Here is a 24,346-nt window from a genome sequence, read left to right as displayed (position 1 = left end):
CAGTTATAATATATATAGCAACATATCGGCATGTGAGCTCTGTTAAGAATTAGCTTTTGATATATTTCCTGTGGTAGGCTGGGAAGGATACTCCTGGATAGTGATGCCCAACATTTATTTTCATTTTTTAATTAGGACAGTTGTAGGTTTGCAGAAAAATGATGCAAAAAGTATAGGGTTTCCATACACCCCCTTCTTTATACATATAGTTTTCCATATTATTAACATTTTGCACAAGTGTGGTAATTTTGTTGCAATTGATGAAAAAATATTATTTTAATTATACTGTTGAGTATAACTCACAGTTTATATTATATTTCACTGTGTGTTTTATAGTTATATGTGTGAACATATATTAATATTTCTGTTGGAAATATTTCTGCGAGTGAAATAGCTTGTTCATGTAATAAGTGTACATTTAATTTTCTAAGAACCTGCCAAACTGTTTTCCAAAGAGATTATCTAGTTTACATTCTAAACAGCATGTATGAGAGTTCCAGTTGCTCCACAAATTTGTCAGCACTTGCCATTGTCAATATTTTTAATTTTAGTAATTAAAAATATCTAGTTTGTATATTTTTTGTGCCTTTAGTTCTAGTGCCATATGTAAACTAAAGGGACTAACTCAGGTGATAGAAAATTTGATCTTTATCTAAATGGATGTCTGTCTTAGTTTCCTGGCTGCTAAAGTAAATACCATTTAATGAATTGGCTTAAACACCAGGAATTTGTTGGCTCATCACTTTAAGGCTAGGAGAAGTCCAAAATCAAGGCATCACCAAGGCGATGCTGCCTTCTAGAAGACCATGGTATTCTGGAGCTGGCTGCCAGCGATCCATTGTCCTTGGCTTTTGTCATGTAGCAATGCAAATGGGAGTATCCTCTCTTTTCTCTTCCAGGTTCTGTTAACTCCAGCTTCTTGCTTCTCCCTGTGGCTTTCTCTTTGTGTGTCTGAAGCAAAAGGAGATCCATCTGCTTATAAAGGACTCCAGTAATAAGATTAAGACCCATCCTACTTCAGTTGGGCCACAACTTAACTGAAATAACCTCATAAAAAGGTCCTATTTACAATGAGTTTACCCCCACAGGAATGGGTCAAAATTAATAACATGTTTTACATGTTCTCAGAACATGCTCCAAGCCACCACAATGTCCCAACCATCCTTCTCCTCCCTATCCCTGCATGCTGTTTCTTCTATAAAGAGATTTACAGCTTATTTCCCCTCTTCTTTTATCTGAGCTGACATTTTGACTGGCTTCGAACAATAAAACAATGTTCTAGGACTTCTGAAGCTAAGCCTTAAAAGGCCTGACAACTTCCTCTTCCTGCCTCTAGGTACTCATGTTATGTTCCCCTATCCACATGGGGAAGTCATCTGGCATGGATGGATCTGAGACACTTGGGCTGACTTCCCTAGCTGAGCTCCTGGCCAACAGCCAACATCATGTGACTGAGCCATCTTAGACATTCCAGTACTGCCCAATTCTTAGATGACCAGCCCCTGTTGACACCTGAGTCAACCCACAACAGTGACAGCTCTCTAATAACCAAAACACTTGGATATAAAATTCCTAGGTTAGGGTTCAACAAATCTGTTAAATTAATGAATCTATCCATTTAATGTACATTGTCTACTTGGCACTGTGCTAAATATTTCAACACAGATGTGTCTTGAGAAAAATAAAAGGAGATATCTTCTTTAATTCGCAGATGATAATAGGATAGCATTTAGTTATAACATTTAAGAATATTGCAGCTATAAATCATTGACCCTCATTTGGCCTGGACCAAGAATCTTTTTATCCTAGTTAAGTACCACTGGGAGCCTGGAAACATTTCCCTAGGCACCAAACACCATGTATCATCTACACCTCTTCCCCTAGTACAACCCTTGTTGTGCCTGGGAATACAACAACACTCACCTGCTTGAGTCACAGTGGAAACATGATCTACTTCAGTTATGTTGGCAGAGATTTTATCTTGCAACAGTTCATTCTTTGAGTAAATGAAGTGCAATCTTGAATTTCTAGAGGGTAGCAAATTGATCACTGATAGAGCTCATTTGAGCAGCTTCCAGCACCCACAACTCAGCCACAGTTTATGGGCAGCTGTGACAGATTAAGACCAAAATCAGCAGACCAACTGCAGCTGCCTTGATGCCCATAGCACAGGATGCCCTTTTTACCTCTTTTGAGAATGGTGACAGAATGAAGCGCCATAGCACACTCTGCCCTTGTGTCCCTATTATTCCTGTTCCCACAACAAAGAGCATTGGAAGCTCACAGATAGTCATAGTTGGATGGGATCTAATGCAGCATAGCTCCTCATTGCTAAAGGAAGCTCTGGAGGTTATGTGATGCTCTGCTAATCATACAGAGAATTAGAAGTGCAGCCAAGACCAGATGTCAGGTCACGCAAACCTTAATCATATGTCCTTTCCATTTCGATACCATCTCTCTTCACTTACCTAGTATTGTTTCAAATAGCTGCCCATGCTTAGCAAAAGACCTGCCTTTTCCTTCTATGGATAGGTCATGGGGACAGCAATGTATTCCAGGATCATCTTTGAAACTTCAGCACCTTCCTGTCGCTAGCAGCTCCTTACATACCTAACTTCATTTTTTATTAATTCTATAAAGTTTCATGAGTGTCTGATATGTATAAAATGCCAAACAAGATATTTTGGGGGACTTAAATTATAGAACATTATTTTTCTGGATTTCATATTAAAAAGTATATACAGTAAAAATTAAAATGGGATAACAGTGCTATGTATTTGATAATAGCCAAATAAAACATTCTAATTAAACAGACCTCGGTGCTTTACATAAAACAGTTGAAGTCATACAAAGTTTACATAATTTTTCAAAGTAAACTTTGTCTAGAGACTTGATACTCAAAGTATCATCAGTACCAGGGTAGTTGTTTGAGATGCAGAATTTCATGCTGCACCCCAAATCTACTGAATCCGAATCTGCACTTTAACAAGATTCCCAGGTGGTTTGCATACACATTAGCATTTGAAACACCTGGAGTAAAGAAAAGAGGAGAGTAGGGGGAAGGAATGAATTTGACTGATGTGATTCAGGACCCTGCTCCAGAGGGCAGCAGCATTCTGTGTTTGCCAAGGCTCTTGGATCAGACAAAACTGGATGTAGCTGGGGGAATTTGGGCAAGTTATTTAAGTGTCTTAATTTATAAAACAGACATAGAATTAGTGCCTATCTCCTAGGATATAAGTAACTACTACTTAATATATGGAAGTAAGGTGGACATTGGGAGAGGAAAGGGGGACATTATGATGAAAATAATTCACAGCATTGTAGCAGGCCATGAGCTGGCAAGAAGAGGGTTGAGTTTAATGTTAGCAGAGTAGTTACCTAGAGTGTAACATCTTTAGAAAAATTAGAGAAGCTGAGATAGAAAGAGGTTTTATAGAGTGGAAGCCAATGATGGTGATGATGATACCATTTTTACCTGTCTTTTTCCCTGTCTGTTTTGTCCCTGGGACCTCCCTCTATCTTGTCAATCTCTTGACTCCAGAGAATGTTCAAGAATGAGTATGGTCAAAATAGGGGTAGATTATTAACCCTCAATCCTATTCTTCTTCTGTGCTCCCTTGGGATGCTAGTGTATCTCCCCAAAATAGATGCATAGCAGCCTTTTAACACCACTCTAAAAAGGCTCCCTAAATGCAGCTTGATTTTTCATATCACATAGCATTTTGCTTTATGCACGTAGTCAAGAAACATAAAGAGGAATTTGGGTTTGATAAATTAGCAGCCAGAAAAAAGGCCAACAAGGGCCTTAAGTGAGCCATTTAATATTTGGTGAGTTTTGTAGAGCTCTGGTCTCTTTCCTCACCCACAGGTAGTAAATATCCCTCACCGTTGGTACTTGTGGAGAGTTCCTTTGCATTCCGATACTCCGTGAAGTGCATTCCTGTAAGCTACAGTCATTTCATGGTCTGGGTTAGAATTTCTGAACTATAAGCAACTCAAGGGCCCTTACAGTTCAATAGGAAAACGACACCCATGGAGGAGTCATGACATCCCAGAGGAGTTACACAGCTAGTTTTCTCAGGTAAGCTCTTCAGGAAAAAGGATAGATTTCTTTTCCTTCCCTCCATCCTCTCATTCCTTTCTTTTCCCTTCCTCCCATCCTCCTCCTCCCTCCCTCTTTTCCTTCTTCCTCTACCTCCTTCCATTTCTTCTTCCCTCCCTTCCACCTTCCCCCCTCTTCTCTCTACCTCTCTCCTTCTAAGATTTGACTGTTGATGAAAAGTTTATGTTCTTAGATAAATGAGACAGTAAAATCAAATTGTCAAGATTAATTAGGGAGCATACATTGAGATGATTTTGTTCTCTCTGTGGTTGAGACACAGTAGTCTAATTTTAAGTCCTACATATTACCTCTTCAGTTTAGGAACTGGAATCCCTACCACTCATTAAGCTCAGTGTGAATCTATCACGTGTTGTGTCTGGCCAAACAACAAAAATATTCAAAAATGCAAATAAAAAGCATCTGATGTAAATGTCATCTTAGATGAAGGTTAAACTGGCAAAGGTGAAGGAGAGGGACTGGCCATTATGATTTAAAAATTTCTTCTGTCATGACGAGTTCACAACTCTGGGAAAGTTGTTTCACTAAATTTAGCAGTTTCAAGCTGGTGGTATGTTGAAGAGAAACATAAGATTAGGTGAGCTTTTTTTAAACTTGAAAATTGCATGTGTGAGCTCTGAATTCAGCATCTTTATTCCATTAGAATTGGCTCTTCCATCAGGGCTCACTCTGGGCCAGAGCTGTATAAAAAGAAATGGTTGCATTTGAGACAGTGAGGGATTATTTACAAAGCAAATCCACTTGTCTCGCAGCCCCATCCTAATGGACTCTTTATTAAACTTATTATCTTGTAGAGACCATACACAATCACTTAGCTATCAACTTGCCTTTACTTCAGACCAATATGTTCTGCTCTTTATGGGAAAACAGGGTAATCCAGAGAGGATATGAACTACAAAGCAACTAGCCAGGTTGTATTTCTATCTCTATCAGCAAATTGCTGAACCACGAAACACTTAAACTCTCTCCATATTCACATTCATTTTTTTCCCACTGGATTCTCAAAATTATTTAACGAGGTGGGTGGGGTAATATACATGTAAATATCAAAGGAATTTCTCTACCATTTTGCTAAAAAAGAAACTCGTAGCTGATAATTTAAATCATTGCTTAAGGTTATACTCTAATAAATGATGTAGTATGCCTGACTTCTGACTCTTGATAAAAGTGTTTTTTTTTTCATAACGGTAGAGTTATGCCTCTCAAATAAATATAAAACAAAAATAAATATAAAATAAACACACCATTGATGTTACTCCCTTGCCATTAATTAATGAGAGGATCAGTAAAGTGTCAATACTGGTTCGGAGGAAATCTCAATATTACACACATTTATGGCCAGTAAAGAAGTGCTGACATGAATTTACAAATGAATTTTTAAATTCCAAATTTTCAAAAACTTTGCAATATACAGAAGATTATAACCTTATGGACAAAACTTGTATTTCTATGAACTGAAATTATTAGTCTGTCAGTTTTCTATAGCTTGCAGGGTTATAAAATACAAAGACAATAAAATAAGAGGCAGAGATAACCTTGATGGGTGAACATCTTTCAAAATCCTTCACAATATTTTCCTATGCTCTAAATATAATGTTTTCATCGTATAACATTCTATCACTGTACCCTAAAGAATCAGCTTGATCACCTGTGTGTCCCTGATCTCATAACTGATCATCTGTGATGTTTACTGCAGGATAATAATTATTCATCTGTCATGTTTGTTAGATATGTATGAATATTTTAGAGGTCTTAGTGCTTAGAAGTAGATGCTAAAAGATTCAGATAACAAGAATATTGGTAATTAAATACCAATAATAATAACTAGCATTTATTGGGAACCTACTATGGGTCAATAGTGTCTACTATTAAGCAATTTTATGACATAGGGTCTATTATTATGCCCTTTTTTTTTGGCATGGCAGTCTCCAGGAATCGAACACAGGTCTCTGACATGGCAGGTGAGATTTCCACCACTGAGCCAACCATTGTACTGGCCTATGCCCATTTTTACTATAAGGAAACAGGCATGAATATATTAATGAATTTATTGAAAAAAATCTACTTAAGACTCAGTGGAATAAAGTCCTGGGTTTAAACTTTTGTAGTAATTAAATGAATTAGATCATGGATAAAATAGCTAACTGTCTTATACTTCAATTTGCCTATCAGAAAATGGGACGCTGATATAAAAATATATTATTAGCACCTACAAAGGGTTTAAGAACTTTTGGAAGAAATCTGTTATATCAATGTAAGGATATGTCACTAAGAGTTACCTGTGAGGTCTCAAAGGAAGTGAATAGATTTCATTGATGTACCTCAGTAGAGTCCTACCAAGAGATTGTGTTGGAAAAGATGAGTGGTACAGTCAGAGTTGATAGTGGAAAGAGCACTCATTTTGTTAAATCAAGGCCTTTGGAACTATAGAGAGCTAAAACTCCTACTGAGCAACTTGCAGATTATGCTATTTTGGACAAGTTATTTAACCTGTCTGAGCCTCTGTTTCCTCATTTGAAAACTGATAAAAGTACTTGTGATAGATTAGATCATGTCCCCCATAGAAGATATGTTCAAGTCTGAATACCCAGCCCGGTGGATGTGAGCCCGTTTGTAGATATGATCTCTGAAGATGTTAGCTAACTGAATCTGGGTGAGTCTGTAATCCAATATCATTAGAGTCCTTATCAGCATAGGAAGTTTGAACACAGTCAATAGGCATCATGAGGAAACAGATAGGGAGAGAGATGGTCCTATGACCAAGGCAGAGATTGAGATATGGATTGCTGGCCAGTCATCATCAGAATGTTACAGACTTCAGAGAAAGCATGATCCTGCCTAAACCTTGGTGTTGAACTTCTAGCCTCTAAAGCTATGAGACAATAAATTCCTATTATTTAAGCCAATGATACTGTGGTATTTGTTATAGCGGTCCTGGAAAACTAAGACAGTACTAGTACCTAACTCTGAAGGCATTATGAGTTAAATGAGATAATGTTGGTGGAGTACATAGCATAATGCTTGGCATATGCTTAACATTCAATAAATGAAAGTTACTCTTATTATTGTTATTATTATTATTGTTATTATTATTGTTATTATTAGGTCCCCCACATTCAGATTCACCACCTTCCTTTGATGGTTTTATATTTTAAAATAATGACTGTTGCTAAAAATAACTTAAAGTAGTAGACAATGTAGAGTACATGTTTGTAAACTATCTCAGGCCTACCCTCTCTTTAGAGATTTTCTTACATGCCCTCAGGGAATAGCGCTTCTTCAGTGGAGAACACTGGACTAGCTCTCTAAGGACCTTTGATTTTGGGTTGCATTGTAAGGCAGGCCACTCATCAGCCTTGACATTAGAATGTAAAAAATGATGGGGCAGAGTTTAATTAAAACCCACATTAAGGGCACTTCTTAGCCTTTTTTGGAAGAAACAACGTCAGGCAACTATTTTTTAGATTTGGAAAAAATTATGTTTAAATTGTCTAATCAAATTCCCAGTTCCTAAAGTCTACCATTCATAAGGCATTGCTAATTTAACCCATTTTAGCCCCTCAATCTACCTTTTTTTCCTATTGTTGGTAACCACCAGTTACCAACCATTTCTGGTTTCAGAAATGAAAGGGACTCACTGCCTAGTTGGTGAGCAGTGAGTCCGGCATTCATGTGGACAAATTTCAAGCAAGATATAGAGGGTCATTATTAGAAATTCAATGCAGAGTTTACAAACTAGTGGTCAGCAGGCCTATTTGACTGTAGATATGTGTGTTTGACTTAAACTCTGTTTTTTCCACCCTAACTGAAAAACAACAAAAACAAAAACAGTAATCAGTTTCCTAAATTAAAACAAAAAATAGATTTCACAAAAATTTCAGGATTTCTGGTATCTCTCTGACCTGTACCATAAAATCTTACACAGCAACCACAAGCTGCATGTGAGCAGGAGTTGCTTCCTCTAGGGTCTAGAGATCTCCAGTTCACTCTACCCAGCTTAAATTACTAATCAGTCATAGCTAGCAGCTCCCTGTGTGCCTTTGAGCCTGGGAAATACATGACAAAAAATGTAAGGTATCCAGAGGAGGAGTTGGTTAATTTCAACAGAGTGAGGGAGCTGAGGAAAACGGTGAACTAAAATTTGAGTGCCTATCATGTTTCACATAATTCACATATAGTGCCTCAATTAATTCTTGCAACATCTTAAGTAGCTGGCACAATAACTCTTTCATATTCGAGGAAAATGAGGCTGGAAGACATTTATAATTTGTTTAAATGGCAAAGTCAAGGTATATTTCCAATATAACAGGAAGAAAACCAACCAATGTGACTCGATTTTTAAACTCTCTTGCTTTGTGGTTTACATTAGTCAGGATAAAATAAGCCATGCTTGGGTAATAAACAACTGCTGACAAATCAGTGCCTCAACAAATAACAGGGACTCAGCAACTCTCCATGGTGGCTTTCTTATAAGAAATGGTCAGTGATTCCAGCAGTTCTGTCTTGTAGCTTCATCACTGCAACAAGAGGCCTCCACAATTGCTGTGGCAAGGGTAAGAGAGAGCTGGAAGGTGGGCATGTGAAACCCACATTGGTTTTCACTGTCTCAGCCTGGAGTTGGCACGTTACTTCTGTTCAGACTTCATTGTCTAGAATTGGTTGAATATCTCTGTGCAAGGGCAAGGAGGCTTCCTGTGCTCAGAAGAGAGAAGGGACCACATAAGAATGAATAATAGTAATATCTGCTGTGATCATCTTGAGTAAGCTGTTTGAACTCTTTGTCTCACTTTTCTTATGGGCAAATGAGAATGATACCTTTCTCACAGGATCTTGGTGGTGAAATGAGATGATGTTTATAAATCACTAAGTAGATGATAGTAAGTGACCAATAAATTTCCCTCTTCCCTTTATTACAGCTCACAGAGACAGTTCGGGGACGCAGTGCACAGTCTACTGAGTCGGGTGACTGAGTGTGTAGCCTTGATTCCAACACTGATGATTGCGTGACTGTGGGCAACTCTCTGATGTTGTGTCTAGGGGATGAGAGGGTTGAAGTCTGTGTTTCCTTCTGCTTCCAATAATCTGTGTCTACCAAAGAGTTTCCTTCAGGACACCTGTAAATCCTGTCAGTAACCTACTACCACACTCCCTCGATCCTTAATTTAGTCTATTGGGAGAAATCTAGAAAAATGTATTCCCTATTTGAGGATCTCATCATGCAGGGTACCTAGCTCTATGTTAGATAAAGAATAAGTGTTTGAGTAACTAATGACGACCAGAGGACAGGAGAGTTGCAGATAGGACCTTAGAATGTGTGTCATAATAAATGCCCTATTCTGCTTGTTAGAGATTGCAGCAATGCTCAAAGGAAAGAGCTTCATCTTGGGGCCCAGAAAACCTTAATTCTAGTTCTAGCTCTAACAATAGCATGTTGTGTGATGCTGACAAAGTCTTATTCGTGCTCTTGGCTTCTCCTTATCTGTAAAATTAAAGTACTAACTACGAAACACAGAGATTTTACCTCTGATCCAAATGAAAAGATTGGTGGTGAAAACAAAAATGGTGCTCATATTAGAAGGAATGAGACCATACCTATGATCACTGAGAGAGTATAAAATGATTGATTAGAGATACCTTTCATGGGCAGAGTAAGTGACAAAAATAACATACAGAAAAGTTGTCATTTTCAATTTTTGGACTAGATAAACTATAAGGAAACTTCCAACTCTAACATTTTATCATTCTATGAATGGGCAAAATCCCTCTTAAATAAAGGGTCCCTTAGAACCAGGAAATCAGCATGCAAATATTATTTGACAAATTTACAAGTCAAGACCTAAAAGCAAAACTAACATGTACAAGGTGGCTTGGTATCTGAGGAGAAACCTTTTCTCGGATGTGTGGGGGACATAAAAGGAAGGTTTTAAGGGTTTGAGACTCGAGCAGGAAACTTTCAGTGTGTGTTAGCCAAAAGGGGGGCAGAGGTGACCAGCCTCAGCCCCTTCACTGCTGTTCTAGTAGATGCCAGCTCCCAGGCGAGGGCATGAGGGAGGATGCCTGATGCTTAAATTACAGGGCAGGAGAGGTTTTAGTCAAGGTGCACTTGTACCCTATGGAGAGAAAACTGTGACTTTGCATTTGCTCTTAAATCATTCCTCTCAGCATCTTGAACTCCCTGACTTGGACCAGCCAATTCACCCTAGGCGAGAACAGCAAATTGCCCATCTCTTGCTAACCTGGGAAGACTGGAGCGGAGCACCTGGCTATTTTCATGCAACCCCTGCCTGTGTTTATTTCTGCCTCTTGAAGGAAGGCTTGTTAGGGTTGACAATTAACTCATCAGCTACTATTAGCAAGGCCTAAAGACTGCCAGTTTTTTTCTGGGAAATAGCAAACCTCTCACTGCCCTTCCCAGAAAGGGCTTCCTCCTGCCAGGAGGCTGTTTAATCAGAACCACAAGCAATCATGAGTATGGGAAAGGTAGTTGCATTCAGCAGTGTCCTTCCTGTAGGGAGTCCAGTGTTTGCAGAGAAAAAAACAAAGAGAAGAGCCTGCCTGCTTCTCCCTGGGGTACAGACACCAACTTCCTCCCACAGTGTGAAAACAAGCTGCTGTCTGGTGTCCTGATGGCCTCTCCGTGATTCTGATCTTAATCCCTTTGTCCATCCTCTTAATGGTTGTGTGTTCAGCCTGTATTACATAATTATGCTTTTATATATATTTCTTTGGAATTAAGCCTATATTTGTTCTAGAGATATGTATTGAACTTCTTTCTCTCACATTACACTCTCCAGATCTATCTCATTAACCTTTGAACTGGTTCTCTTCTTTAATTCTTACCTCTCCCTATCCATTCACCATGAAAATAGTCAACGTGTTTCTTTTTAAACATGTTTGTTAGATCATATTAACAAACATTCTTAGAGATTTCCAGTGGTTTCCTATCACATTTAGAATAAAGCCTCAACTTCTCACCATGAGCTACCATGCCCTAACTAATCTGGAACTGCCACTGTCCAACCCTCTCTCATACCACTATTCACAACACCTGTTATGCTAGGATTTTAGATCCTAGGAAGTATAATACATTTTCCTTTCTCTATGCCTTTGCACATCTTCCTTTTACTTGCGCTGTTCTGCTCTCCTCAACTGACAACTTCTTACCCGCCTCAATGGACAAATTCTTAAGCTCTCAACTTCAGTGTTATAGATGTCATTCCTAAACTTCATAGTAATTTTTCCTTATATGTGGCCCTCACGATAGTCTCTGTTACAGTATATAGTTCTTTCTCTTCATAGCACATTTATCATAATTTAAAGCAAGTATTTGGTTATGTGTTTATATTAAATTGCACAAAATTAGCAAACTTGAGTCTTTTTACTTTTTTATTTCTGGCACCTCGCCGAGTTTCCAGTATACTGTAGGTGTTCAAATATTAAATGACTGAATGTAAGAATAATTTGACTGTTAACTTAGTGTGGTTAGGAACTGCACCTATTTGTTCATCACTGTGGTAGTTAGATTCAGTTGTCAACTTGGCCAGGTGAGCTTACCTAGTTCTGTTGCTGCGGACATGAGCCGATGGTACATGAACCTCATTTGTTGCTCATTTACATCTGCAGTTGGCGCTAGGAGGCGTGCCTGCTGCAATGAAGGACATTTGACTTAATTGGCTGGTGCTTAAATGAGAGACCGCAAGGTAGCACAGCCCAAGCAGCTCGGCATTCCTCATTTCAGCACTTGCAGCTCAGCCCAGGCCTTTGGAGATGCAGAAAGAAATCACCCCAGGGAAAGTTGTTGAAACCCAGGAGCCTGGAGAGAAGGCCAGCAGAGACCATCCTGTGCCTTCCCATGTAAGAAAGAACCTCAGTGGAAAGTTAGCTTCCTTTCCTCTGAAGAACTAACAAAATAAATCCCCTTTTATTAAAAGCCAGTCCATTTCTGGTGTGTTGCATTCCAGCAGCTAGCAAACTAGAACAATCACCTAACCATCAGGATCCAGGACAGTGCTTACAGGTAGGCATTTTACCTGTATTCCTTGAATCAATGAACAATCGACTACATGTTAAGCAGAATGTGGGAACAAATTACCTCTGCCTAGTGTATCATAGTGTGTCTGTCAGGGTCAGATGAAAGTAACACCTGTAATTTGAAAAGGGAACTTTTATTATAAAGAATCATTAACCAGTAAAGAAGTATTAACTGCCAGTAGGGGTAAAAAGAATGCCAAAGAATATAGGAATGGCAGAAGGAGTAATATTTATAGGGTCAGCTCTGGAATTATAAGCAGAATAAAAAAGACTGAAATCAGAGCTAAGAAGAAACAGTTTGGTAACTGGCACACTTAGTGCTTAACAGCATAGTACTTTAACAGGATGGTTTGGTTATGAATCAGATATGGAGGAATAGATTTTATTATCTAAATTTGGAGGAGCAAAGAATTCTTCAAAGGAAAGATATAATTAAAGCCAGAATTTGATAATTGTACCACCTAGAATGACACAGCCTGCAATAACTAAAGACCTAATTCGAAGTAACTTAATTAGGACATTTTATTCACATAACAAGTCTCTGAGATAGAGTTTAGGTTAGTTCATTCAATGGTTCAACAAATGTATCAAGGACCAGGTTCCTAAGAGCTTTCTGTTTGGCTGCCTTCAGCATGCAAACTTGTCCCCTTAAACAGGTCTCCTCATAGACACAAGTTATTTGCAGTTGATCTAAGGTTCATATTGATTGACCACTGCCAGAGCAGAAAGGGTTGCTCTTCTTATGTGTTTAATTAATGTGTTCAGAACAATGATTTTTTTTTTTCTGAAAGCCTCTCCAACAGAAATTTCCTTGCAGTCTTTATTGGCCAGATCTGAGTAAAAGGCCCATATTTAAACTGATAAATTTATCAGGAAGGACACCATCATGATTCAATCCCCATAGAGAAGATAGGTATAGTATTTTCTGCAGTTTTGGGGCATGTAAAAGTATGGGAATGACTGTCATGTAGGATTCCAGTAACTTCTCTTTGAAAGAAAATTAGGGCTTATCTACATAAAAGAAATTGGTAGGGAAATTCTACACATAAGGAACAATATGTGGAAAGTCACAGGTATTGGGAAATGTCAAACAAAATATTTTGAATCATCCCATTTAACCAGAATATAGAATATGATAGGAATACTGAAGCAAAAGACTGAAGGGTTGATTGGAATGTGAATTTTGATGCAGAACCATTGTTTTCAGATAAATTAAAGAATTTTGGAGAATAGGTGACCAAATTGAAGTTATAGGTGTTTTATATGTCAAAATTATTATTCCTAATTCATGATCTCCTTAAAGACAGAATCAACGTCTTCCACGAAAACTGTGATTTGTAGAAACTTGTAGGGTTCAGTGTAGAAAACAGATGCTTGGTAGAATCTTACAAAATGAATGAAAATTGGGATGTGTTATAATTTTAAAATGGTACAAAAGCTTGGATCTATGAGAATAGAAAAAAGGACTTGTTTTTAAGCTTTAACAAGGGGTTTTTATCACCAAATCACTATTTGAAGAACAGTCATTATACCTTTCTCAAATGATGGCCCCAGAATTTTAGCTTCTCCTGTACTTCATGATAAATGGCTTCATAGCCAAATAAGATAGGAAAGGCTGCATATTCCCTGAGCATCATCATAATCCATAAACATTCTAGTGACTGAAAAATCCTGCAGTAGCCTTTTAATGTGATAGTGGTGAAAAATAACTATGGAAATAACTATGAGCTCTTCATTTAGAAACGTGCACATGTCCCATTCAGTCACAGTTTCATGTGCATAATTGCACAGAGGATGGAAAGCTGTTAAGCCCAGTGATGAACCTAGATGAAGAATACATATGTAAAATCCCTCTAGTTCTCACCTTCAATAGGAAATTATCTAAGCCCAAAGAGATTGGGTGCAATTTGGAATCCATTATAGAATTGGAATAGGGCACAAGTAAAACAGAAATATTGAATCAGATAGGACCGAAATATTTAGAAGATTACTAAGGACCCATTATGCTTTCGTCTAGGGGAAACCTCAAAAGGTACCTAGTATGTACCTGAATGACCAGTAACAATTGTATTTTAGAGAACAGCCTGGTGCTATGTACAAGATGGATTATCCTTCATAATAAAATTGTAAGGCATGAGCTATTTGATCGAAGTTGGGACAAATATTGTACAAGCATTTCAAGATCAGGATGCCTGGGTGAGCACACAGGGGGACATATGAAGCATTATGAATTGCAGTCCTTCTGTACAGCTCCAAATATGCTATTTTGGAGCATAGAATATTTTCCAATGGTTTCTTCCAGAACAAAAGTTAGTTTCTCTCATATGTGCCACTGTATATAAAAACAACCTAATGTCTGGGCTTCTATGGCAAATCTTGGATGTAAAAAAGAAAAAAAAAATAAATGAAATGGAGTCATTGGAAGAAAGATCCCATTTCTCTCTCTCTCTCTCTTTATTTCTCATTGTTACAAGATTAAAATGTAGCATTGCTGAGAAACCCTGTAGAGAGAGAGAGGAAAACATGAAATAGTGTGTTTGGCCTAGAAAAACAGGTACCAAGAAAAATTCTAGCCAACATCTGTTGTGTGAAGGAGATAGTGCTCGAGAAAAGGCAAGAGTGTTAGAGGGGCTCTGAAAGTTATTTACTGTATAATCTTGGGCAAGTAATTTAACATATCTGGGGTTTCACTTTCTCTATCTTTAAAATCAGGAGAACACCCACTTCACAGAGTTACTTTGAGAATTAAATGATATAATACATGTAATTATCTTGGCATAGATTTGATTTCTCAGAAAATATTAATTCCTTTCGTTTTATATAGAGGATGGTAGAAATGAAGAAAATTTGAAAAGGACATATTAAATGCATGTCTTTCAATGTAAAACAAGCTCTAACATAAGAGTCCTATCTCTCTTTTCCCAGAGGACCTTCTCATCTATTTTTTTTTTTTTTCACATGGACAGGCACTGGGAAGCAAACCCAGGTCTCCAGCAAGGCAGGCAAGAACTCTTCATGCTGAGTCACCGTGGCCTGGCCAAAACTTCTCATCTTTTAAGGCCCAAACACTCCATAAAATGATCACTGATCACATATGCACTAAACTGGAAACAAGAACAGAATCCAAATCTCTGATCTGCCACTATGCAGTACTTTTCTGTCTCTGAGCTCCAGACTCTCTATCTAACTTCCCTTCTAAAAGGAAAGTGCAATGGCTGCCCCAAAGCATTCTTCGTGGGAAAAATTGTTTTAATCATTCTCTAGCCCATCCTGAGTTAGCCTTCCTCTTAGCTCTTCTTACATTAAAAGTATATGGTGGAAAAAAAAAGTATATGGTGGTTTACATAAACTTTTCAATGCTGTCGGTTCTCTTTGCACACATGTAGATTAATTCCCCAGCCAGGCTGCTAGTTCTTCCAGCTATCAAGGCAGTGATCACTACCATTTTCAATGGTTATTGCATGTTCAAGAGGGCAAATGATTTAATTATTATAGTGAATGATGCAAAAGGTAAAATTGTTATCCTGGGGGATTGAGACCCAAAGATAGTAACTGGCTTTTTGAAGATTTCACAGAAATTGGAGCTGGGATTGGAGTCCAGAATTATCTGTCTTTAAAGATTCTTTAGGTCTATAGCTGCTATCTCCTACCCCTGAAAGTACAGAGAGTGCCATATACATCCTTGAATAGCTCATGACAACTCACGAGGAGAGGTATACAGACTTTCTGTAAAAGACACAGAAAGTATCTTCTACAGACTTTCTGTAGAAAATGCAGAATGTCTTTAAACAGCCTAATCCTACTCTGCTCTAGAGGAAACAGTTGTAAGAGTAGGGACAAGAATACTTTGGTTCTAGTAGCACCTTTGATCTTGAAAAAGTGACCCACCTCCTCTGAGCCTCTCTGCAAAATGAGCTTAGTACCAGTGCCCCAAGCCTCCATGCCCTCTTTGGTAAAATACTGAGAATAATAGTGTCTGCCTTATAGGGTGGTCCTGAGGATAATGTGAGATCACTGACATAGAAAGCTTAGTGGTATGCCTGGTGGGTGAGGATAGTCAGTAAATAAATCTCACCTACTGTTATTAGTGATTGTGATATGCATTATGATCCTTCCAGCCCAGTTGGATCTCAAGTTTTATGACTATTGATGTTCAAGGCCCTGGTAGTACTTGCATTGTCTAGACGTTTTCAGCACAAAGAGGAGAGTCGTATATCTAAACCTGAATATTTGAGCTTGTAACAAGGAAGAAGCACAGTGCTGTCATCATCACACTGGAGCTAACTCAGTAACACATCCTTGGAGAGGAGGAAGCCTAGCCACATAGGAGATGGGTATTGCTTGGGGGTGTTGCTCACTGAGATTTCTGTGATCAGCAAAGCAAGAACGTGAAATCAGAAGAGTTTGGCTCAGAGATAGTGTCTGGTGCTAACCAGTTGCCCAGACATGGGCAAGTCAGTGCACCATTTTGAGCTTTGATCTTCTCTTGAGTAAAACACAAGCATTAATGTTGATTTCACAGGGCCAGGTGGTGAGGCTAAAAAGAAAATAGTGAATGCAACACATGGCACAAATTAGTCATTTAAGAGGTACTTATGGGAAGTCAGCTTTTGTTCATTTATGTATGTATGTATGCATGTATGATGTATTTATTTATCTGGAAACTCTTATAAAACAAATGAACATAGAACTGCTCTGCTGAAATTGAGGTGAAGTCAGAATGCCCTCAGCTTAGCAATCCCTTGCAGAACAGTCCCCTGCACTTACTTTTTAATTTGAAATTGGTCTGAGTGTCACCATCATATTTTTCAGATATTAGCCCCCAAGGCCAAAGGAGGCCTTGCGACACATTTCTGAGAAGTCAGACAGAAGGCACATAGAAAAGTAGAATTTTCAATTTGAGCAGCACTTTCAAGACAATGTTAGCTAAGCTTCCTCCATAGCTTTCATTTACTCATGTTTGTTCATTCAAATATTTATTCGACAAACATAGAATGTTTATTCTGTACAAGGGATGGAGAGGGAGGGACAACCAGAAAATGGAGCATTTGCAACCTCTCTGCCTGTTTATTTTTTTATTCTTTCCCAAGGAAAGGACAGATGAATCCTTCAGATCACAGGAAACTCTTAGGGCCATGCTTACCACTGCACAGAGCCACTGTGTATTCAACTGCCATGCTTCCTTGCATGCCTATATATCTTCTACTGCCTCCCCACATATATGCTGTGGATATAACAAAAAGAATACAGTGTAACTTGGGGAGGCCCAGCTGTGCACATAAGTGGGAAGACCATAACTTTAATTCCTGTACCATGAGTCTAGTCATATAATGGTAAGATTCCAAGATCCAGTGTTTGGCTTATAGTGTGATAGAATCACTTGCATTGCAATCCAGCTGTACTGAAGCCTCATGTTGGGATAAATAGGGCACAGACACTTGTTTTAAACAAAAACAAAATTCTTATTCTCATTTGATTTTAACTGGGGTGTGCATCGCTAGCTCTCTTGAGATGTCAACTAATTGGCAACAAAAAAGCTTAAGGTATTTCTGTATCTTCTAGTCCAATGGTTATCAGTTGCAAGGTATTTGTCAACATGAGGAGATCTTTGGTTTTAACAACTCAGGAGATATCATTGGCATCTAGTGGGTGGAAGCCAGGGATCCTGCTAAATAGCCTACAATGAATAAGACAGAACTCATCCTCCACTCCCAAATAGGGAATTAGCTGACTCACAATGCCAGTAGTGCCACCAGCTAACATTGTAAACCCACTAACACCTGTAACAGATATCATGGACCCTACTTACCAAGTATTTAGTGTTTTGAAGTGTGGTCCCCAGACCAGCAGCAGACTTGGCAACCCCTGGGAACTTATTAGAACAGCAAATTGTTGTTCTCCACCTCAGACCTACTGAATCAATCTTTGGGTTGGGACCCAGAAATCTGTGTTTTAAAAAGACCTCCATGTGACTCTGATGCACATTTAATTTTGAGAACCACCGGTCGAGGTGCTTGTTAGAGACATAGAAACACACACATCATTACTCCAAAATTAAGGTGAGATAAGCCCCATAAAAAGAGTTGTAGAGAGCCTGAAATCACTGATGTCTCAACAAGAGGACAATTTTTGAGCAGAGCTTTGGACATGGGTAGTATGTTACCTGGTTGGAATGGAGTAAGAGAGGAAATAGTATGAACAGTGGTAAGAAATAGTAAAATATATGATATGCTCAAGGAATGATAAATTTAAGGAATAAGTGCATGAATGGGAGTATTGGTGGCACAAGGGGAACAACTGGGGTCAGATAGGTTTAGGCATATGAAAAGTTTTGAGCTGCAGACCTCAGGAATCCAAGCTAGTTTTAGGGCAAAGAATCTAGCAGTACCATGATACTCCTAAGAATCAAAAAAGCAATCATGATAAGCAACAGAAATGGTGTGAAGTAGGATGAAGTAATATCTTTATGAATAAATATAATATGATGATGGTATTAACATTTAATCTCACTTATTCTATCAACTGCTATAGTAAGACTTAAATATTTTTTGAGGAAATAGAGACTTTGTGTTTTACCCAGGGATGCAAAACATACATGCACATGGTCATACAAACTCACACATACAACTACTGGAGAAAATAGAGCCAACTTTCATAGTCCAAGCAGCCCCAGTGAGGGATCTCAGGCATCACTGCTCTGAAGAGATCAGCAGTCAGTTTTAAACTCATAGCATGTCGCTGGAAATTCAAGAATCGAGAAGAGAGCAAGTACAAGGGGCCAATGTAAGCAAGGTGGTAGCAGCAGGCTGTATGGATTAGGTGCATCAATATACAGGACAAGGACAACATCTGGCACGCTCATTCTAACTTCACACCCATGGCTTCCAATTTCATGTGCATACTTCACTCCTGAGAGGTCATTAAATAGAGTTTGGTTTGGATTTCTCTGATGGCATGGAGATGATGCTGTCATCTTGAATCATGGCTTTATGGTCACAGAGGTGGGGGGATGATGAAGATGGTACAGAATAGATTTCAAAGTCAGATATGGGAATGATATTTATTACCCTTACTGACGTTATTTTAGCCAGAACTCAGTTCTTAGGTGCAAGGGGTACTTGAAACTAGGGTCTTCCATATGCCCAGGAAAAACAGGATGAAACAAGAGTTTGTACACGTGTTGCATTGTTTTTGCCGGTAAGTGTCCAGGTGCAATCATTTCTTTCTCTGTTTGCTATCTAGAGGTTGGTACCCAGGGCTTCCTTGGATATCTTCTACTGAAGGATTTTTTTTTCCACTGAAGAATATCCAATTACTTAAAATTACTTCAAATATTCATCATGTCCCAAAATATTTTACTATCCTCACTATTAAATTTCTTTGGATATGCTTCCATTTATTAGGTGGGTCAAAAATCGGCCTCCCAGAACTGGACTCAAACTCCTAGATAGTATGTTACCAGTATGGAAAATGCTGCAATTGTGGGTCCCTAATATCCTAATACTGTATTTCTATTCATGAGTCCAAGCTAGACACTTGGCTGTTGACCAGACTGAGATCTTTATTATCCAAACCAGGGTAGTATTTCCTCAAAGGCAATTGAAAATCTTTGGAAACATTGAAGACCTTTCCTGAGGCTGCATAATTATATTTTTAAAATGCTTTCAATTTCCCATGACAAGTGTGGAGTGTCTAAAGATGGCAAAGTGAAGGAGATAAATAGATTATTGATCAGACAGGCTTGTAATTCCTTAGCGAATTGGATTTAGTTTCTTCATTGAGATCGGGTCAATGTCATAAATCTCCTAGAAAATCAATGCAAAGAGGAGTGCTATGAGCTAGACTTAAAGACATTTTCCTGGCTGCTTCAGGGCTGAGAGCTTGGCAGGTACAACAAAAATAGAGAATGGGAAGGATTGGAAAATAATTATATGAAAGTTTTAAACACTGGGCAAGTGGGCATAGTGCTTAAATCAAATAAGACACTTGGAAACTCTTGGTTTGGCCACTGGCCAATTGTCTGACCTTAGGCAAATCACTTCATTTTGGTTGTCCTCTATATTCAAGGATGAAGTTCAACCAGGTTCTCTCTAATGTCCTCACAATCTGATTGTAAGCAGTCCAGGACACTCGGTTACTTCACAATCTCCTTTGCCCTAAAACTTTGAATAAGACAGTATTTCATGATAGAAAACGAAGAGGCAGACTAGGATTTTCACCCCACATCTGTCACTTAACATTTATGGGAACATGAGAAAGTTAGGCAAACTCTCTTAAATTCCCCCTTTTGTGAAGTAGAATAATAAAATCCTACTCCATATGAGTGTTCTGTGAAATAATACAGTGTCTAGCCTCTGGTAGGCATTGAAATCATAGTAGTTATTATTTCTATAGCAGAGCTGATTTTGGATTGAAGCCATGTCGTTTTCCCAGTTATGTCATTGCCAATGATATGGGAAGAGAAATTTTGTAGGATGCCTTGGGTTGTTCACCAGATAACCAGGTCTTCACTTTCCTTCTATACTGGCATTCAGATCCTGGTGTTCTTGCTGCAGGTAACAAGAACTTATAGCTCCCCCCTCAGAATTGGCATATTTCTAAACCAATATTAAATAAAATATATAGTCTTCATATTTAGCCATGCTCCTTTCATGGAAGAGTCCTTGACTGATAACACCTGCATGTGCATAGCAAACTTTAATCTCTGCCCTAGATCATATATTATTTTGTCTTTCTTTTCTTACTAATGTTTCCTATAACCACTTGAGACAAGAATCTTGCTCCAAATTTCAGCTGATTTTTACTATGACCACAATTCCCTATTTCTTATCTGATATCTGCCTTGAGACATAATTTTATTCTTCTTGCCTTCTTTTCTACCTTACTTCAGTTTCCCACTGACTTTTCCTGGTCATTGGCTAGAGTTCTGCTGCCAATTATCTAAACTACACACATCCATGAAGAAGGCAGGTGCCAGATTCTGTTTTCTAAATATAAATTATTTTGCTGTGTCCATCAATCACAGAAGACCACTTGGTTTGGACAGAAACCTATAAGGACCATCATATTTGTTTTTTCTCTGATTTGGTGGCGCTTATCTTTCAATTTCCTATAGCAGAAGTGTTCTAGTTTGCTAGCTGCCGGAATGCAATATACCAGAAACAGAATGGCTTTTAACAAAGGGAATTTAATGAGTTGCTAGTTTACAGATCTAAGGCTGAGAAAATGTCCCAATTAAAACAAGTCTATAGAAATGTCCAATCAAAGGCATCCGGGGAAAGATACCTTGGTTCAAGAAGGCCGATGAAGTTCAGGGTTTCTCTCTCATCTGGAAAGGCACATGGCGAACGCAGTCAGGGCTTCTCTCTCGGCTGGAAGGGCACATGGTAGACACGGCGTCATCTGCTAGCTTACTCTCCTGGCTTCTGGTTTCATGAAGCTCCCCGGGAGGCATTTCCCTTCTTCATCTCCAAAGGTTGCTGGCTGGTGGACTCTGCTTCATGGTGCTGCAGCATTCTCTGCTCTCTCTGAGTCTCTCTCTCCAAAATGTTTCCTCTTTTATAGGACTCCAATAAACCAATCAAGACCCACTCAAATGGGTGGAGACATATCATCCCCTAATCCAGTTTAACAACTGTTCTTAACTAAATCTCATCAACCAGGGAGATGATCCCATCACAGTCCCAAATACACAGCATTGAATAGAGACTATTCTACCTTTAAGAAATGGGATTTATATTAAAACATGACTTTTCTTAGGGGGCATACTTCCTTTCAAACCAGCACAAGAAGAATTAAGATAGCATGGTGTGGTGGTTCTACTCCCAGATTTTTTCACTTCACCCATATTTCCACATTCCCAATTAGTTTAGTTTCCTAGGCTACTCAAATCAATATCATGAAATGGGTTTGATTAACAATTGGGCATTTCTTAGCGTATGGTTTTGAGGCTAAAGTAATAATCTAAATGAAGGCATCATCAAGGTGAGGCTTTCTCTTTGAAGACTGGCATTCTGGGGCTAGCTGCTAGCAGTCCTTGGCTCTCTGTCATATGACAAGGCACATGGCAGTGTCTCCTGGTCTCTTCCTTCTTGGCTGGGTTCTATTGACATCCAGCCTCTTTCTGCGCTCCAGTATATAAGTATCAACAATAGGGACCTATTCTGATTGAGGTGGGATGCACCTTAACTGAAGGAACTGCATCAAAATTTCTTACTTATAATGAGTTTGCACCCACAGGAATGGATTAAATTTTTAAAAGCATGTTTTTTCTGGACTGCATACAGCTTCAAACCACCACACCAATGTACTCTATATGCTAAAGTCATAGCATTCCTTATGCTATGGTGCACCAGGGATTTTACTAAATAATAGCAATTTTCGGAGACTGCTCTATGTTCATCAGAGCCCCACTGCAATAGAGTTTTGGCAGGAGTAGTGCTCCACACCAACATGTATTGCCTAAAAAATTCCCTGACAACTCTCCAGACTTTTTCTTCCATCTGTGTTGGAAAAAGTAAGACAACTGGTGACTTAACAGAGTTAAAGTTTACTTCTCACTCTCACAAATATCCAAATATGGGTTCTACATCAGGTAGCTCATCTCCAAGCGGTAACTAAGGGACTCAGTTGCCTAGCCACTTTATATCTAACAACTCCGTTATTATACAGAGCCTTGGAATATATTGCTTCTAGCCTACCTTGACTAGCATTTATCCCAGTGGAAGGTAGAATAAAAACAGGACTTGAAATGGTGGGTAGGAACAATTGTGAAATACTTTGAAAATGCATTCTGGCTTTGGCAGTGAGCCTATCTATCTACATTTTCATAAAACAAAAAAGAAAAATGAGCAAACTTTAGTGAAACGATATTGGTATATAAACAATCTCCCTTATCTTGTCTAAAACTCCAACCTAGCCACCAATTAAACCCACTCCAAAGTCAGTTAAAATTGGACCACCAGAAGGGGAAACTGAAATTCAGAGAGAAAAATGGGAATGAGGGTGTTTGAACAGATGTACTGCAGCTAATTGTGTTTTAAAATTGTCATTTTGGTAATTTCTTCATTGAAATGCTCTGTTTATTTTGCCATATTTATTTACCTTATTTATTGTGCGTGAAAAAAATGCATAACTGTTCAAAATTTTTGGCAAATCTATCACTCTGGGCCTAACACAGCCACACAGATTACCTTGGAAGAGGAGATGAAAAAAAATTGAACTTGAGACTATGAGAAAGTGAGAAGAAAATGGATGATTGAATTAGGAAAAAATAGAGACAGAGTAATATCCATTTTGGTGACCACATAAATTCTAAGGATAATCATGAAATGTAATAACTATAGTGTATAATATTTAGGATAATACTACACACTTTTATAAGCACATGTCAACATTTCAGTGGCTTAATGTAATAGAATTTTTTTTTCATTCGTAATAGTCCAATATGAGTATTCCTGGGCTGTGCATCACTCAGCCATTCAGGGATGAATCAGTTTCCTATTGCTACTGTAACAGATTGCCACAAACTTACTCACTTAATACAATGCAAATTTAATATCGTATAGTTCTAGAGGGTAGAAGTCTTCTATGGGTTAGTAGGACTGCATTCCTTCTGGAGGCTATAAAAAATAATAATTTTCTTTGCCTTTCCAACTTCCAGAGGCTGCCTGCATCCCTTGACTTGTGATCTGCATTACTCCGATTTCTGCTTCTATATCACCTCTCTTTCTCAGAGTCTGACTCTCCAGTCTTCCTATTACAACAATCTTTGTGATTACTTTAGGCCTACCTGGATAATGCAAAGTATCTTTCCATCTCAAGATCCTCGATTTGATCCCATCTTCAAAGCCCCTTTTTCTGTGTAAGGTGATATATTCACAGGTTCTGAGAATTAGAATGGGGCCATCTTTGGGGTGGGGTGGGGGGTGTCATTATTCTGCCTGCTGTAGTGACAAAGGCTAAAGGAGGCTTTGCCAATTTCAGTAGAAGGTTTCCAAGGAAGTCCAGGTTACGAACCTCTAGACGGCAAATGGGGAAAGAAATGATTGCATCTGGGAGGTTTTTAAGACACTTAACTGGCAAAAAATAATGCAACATGTGCACTAGCTCTTATTTCACTCTATTTTTTTCTGGTAATGTGGAAGACTCCATTTTCAAATACCTCTTACCACAAAGGACATGTAACTGAGT

General features: G+C 38.5%; 1 long non-coding RNA gene across 1 annotated transcript in view; it reads right to left on the bottom strand.

The window, feature by feature from the left end:
• Nucleotides 1-8,435: 8,435 nt before the first annotated feature.
• LOC143659767 (uncharacterized) overlaps nt 8,436-24,346 on the bottom strand; it is a 30,333-nt gene continuing 14,422 nt past the window's right edge. Inside the window, exon 3 of the long non-coding RNA XR_013163711.1 lies at nt 8,436-8,815. This is a non-coding gene — a long non-coding RNA (uncharacterized LOC143659767). The remainder of the gene's footprint in view (nt 8,816-24,346) is intronic.

Source organism: Tamandua tetradactyla, chromosome 2 (genome assembly GCF_023851605.1).
Source record: "Tamandua tetradactyla isolate mTamTet1 chromosome 2, mTamTet1.pri, whole genome shotgun sequence".
Classification (NCBI taxonomy): domain Eukaryota; kingdom Metazoa; phylum Chordata; class Mammalia; order Pilosa; family Myrmecophagidae; genus Tamandua; species Tamandua tetradactyla.
The sequence above is the reverse complement of the archived record's forward strand: the minus strand, read 5'-3'. Positions and strand labels throughout refer to the sequence as shown.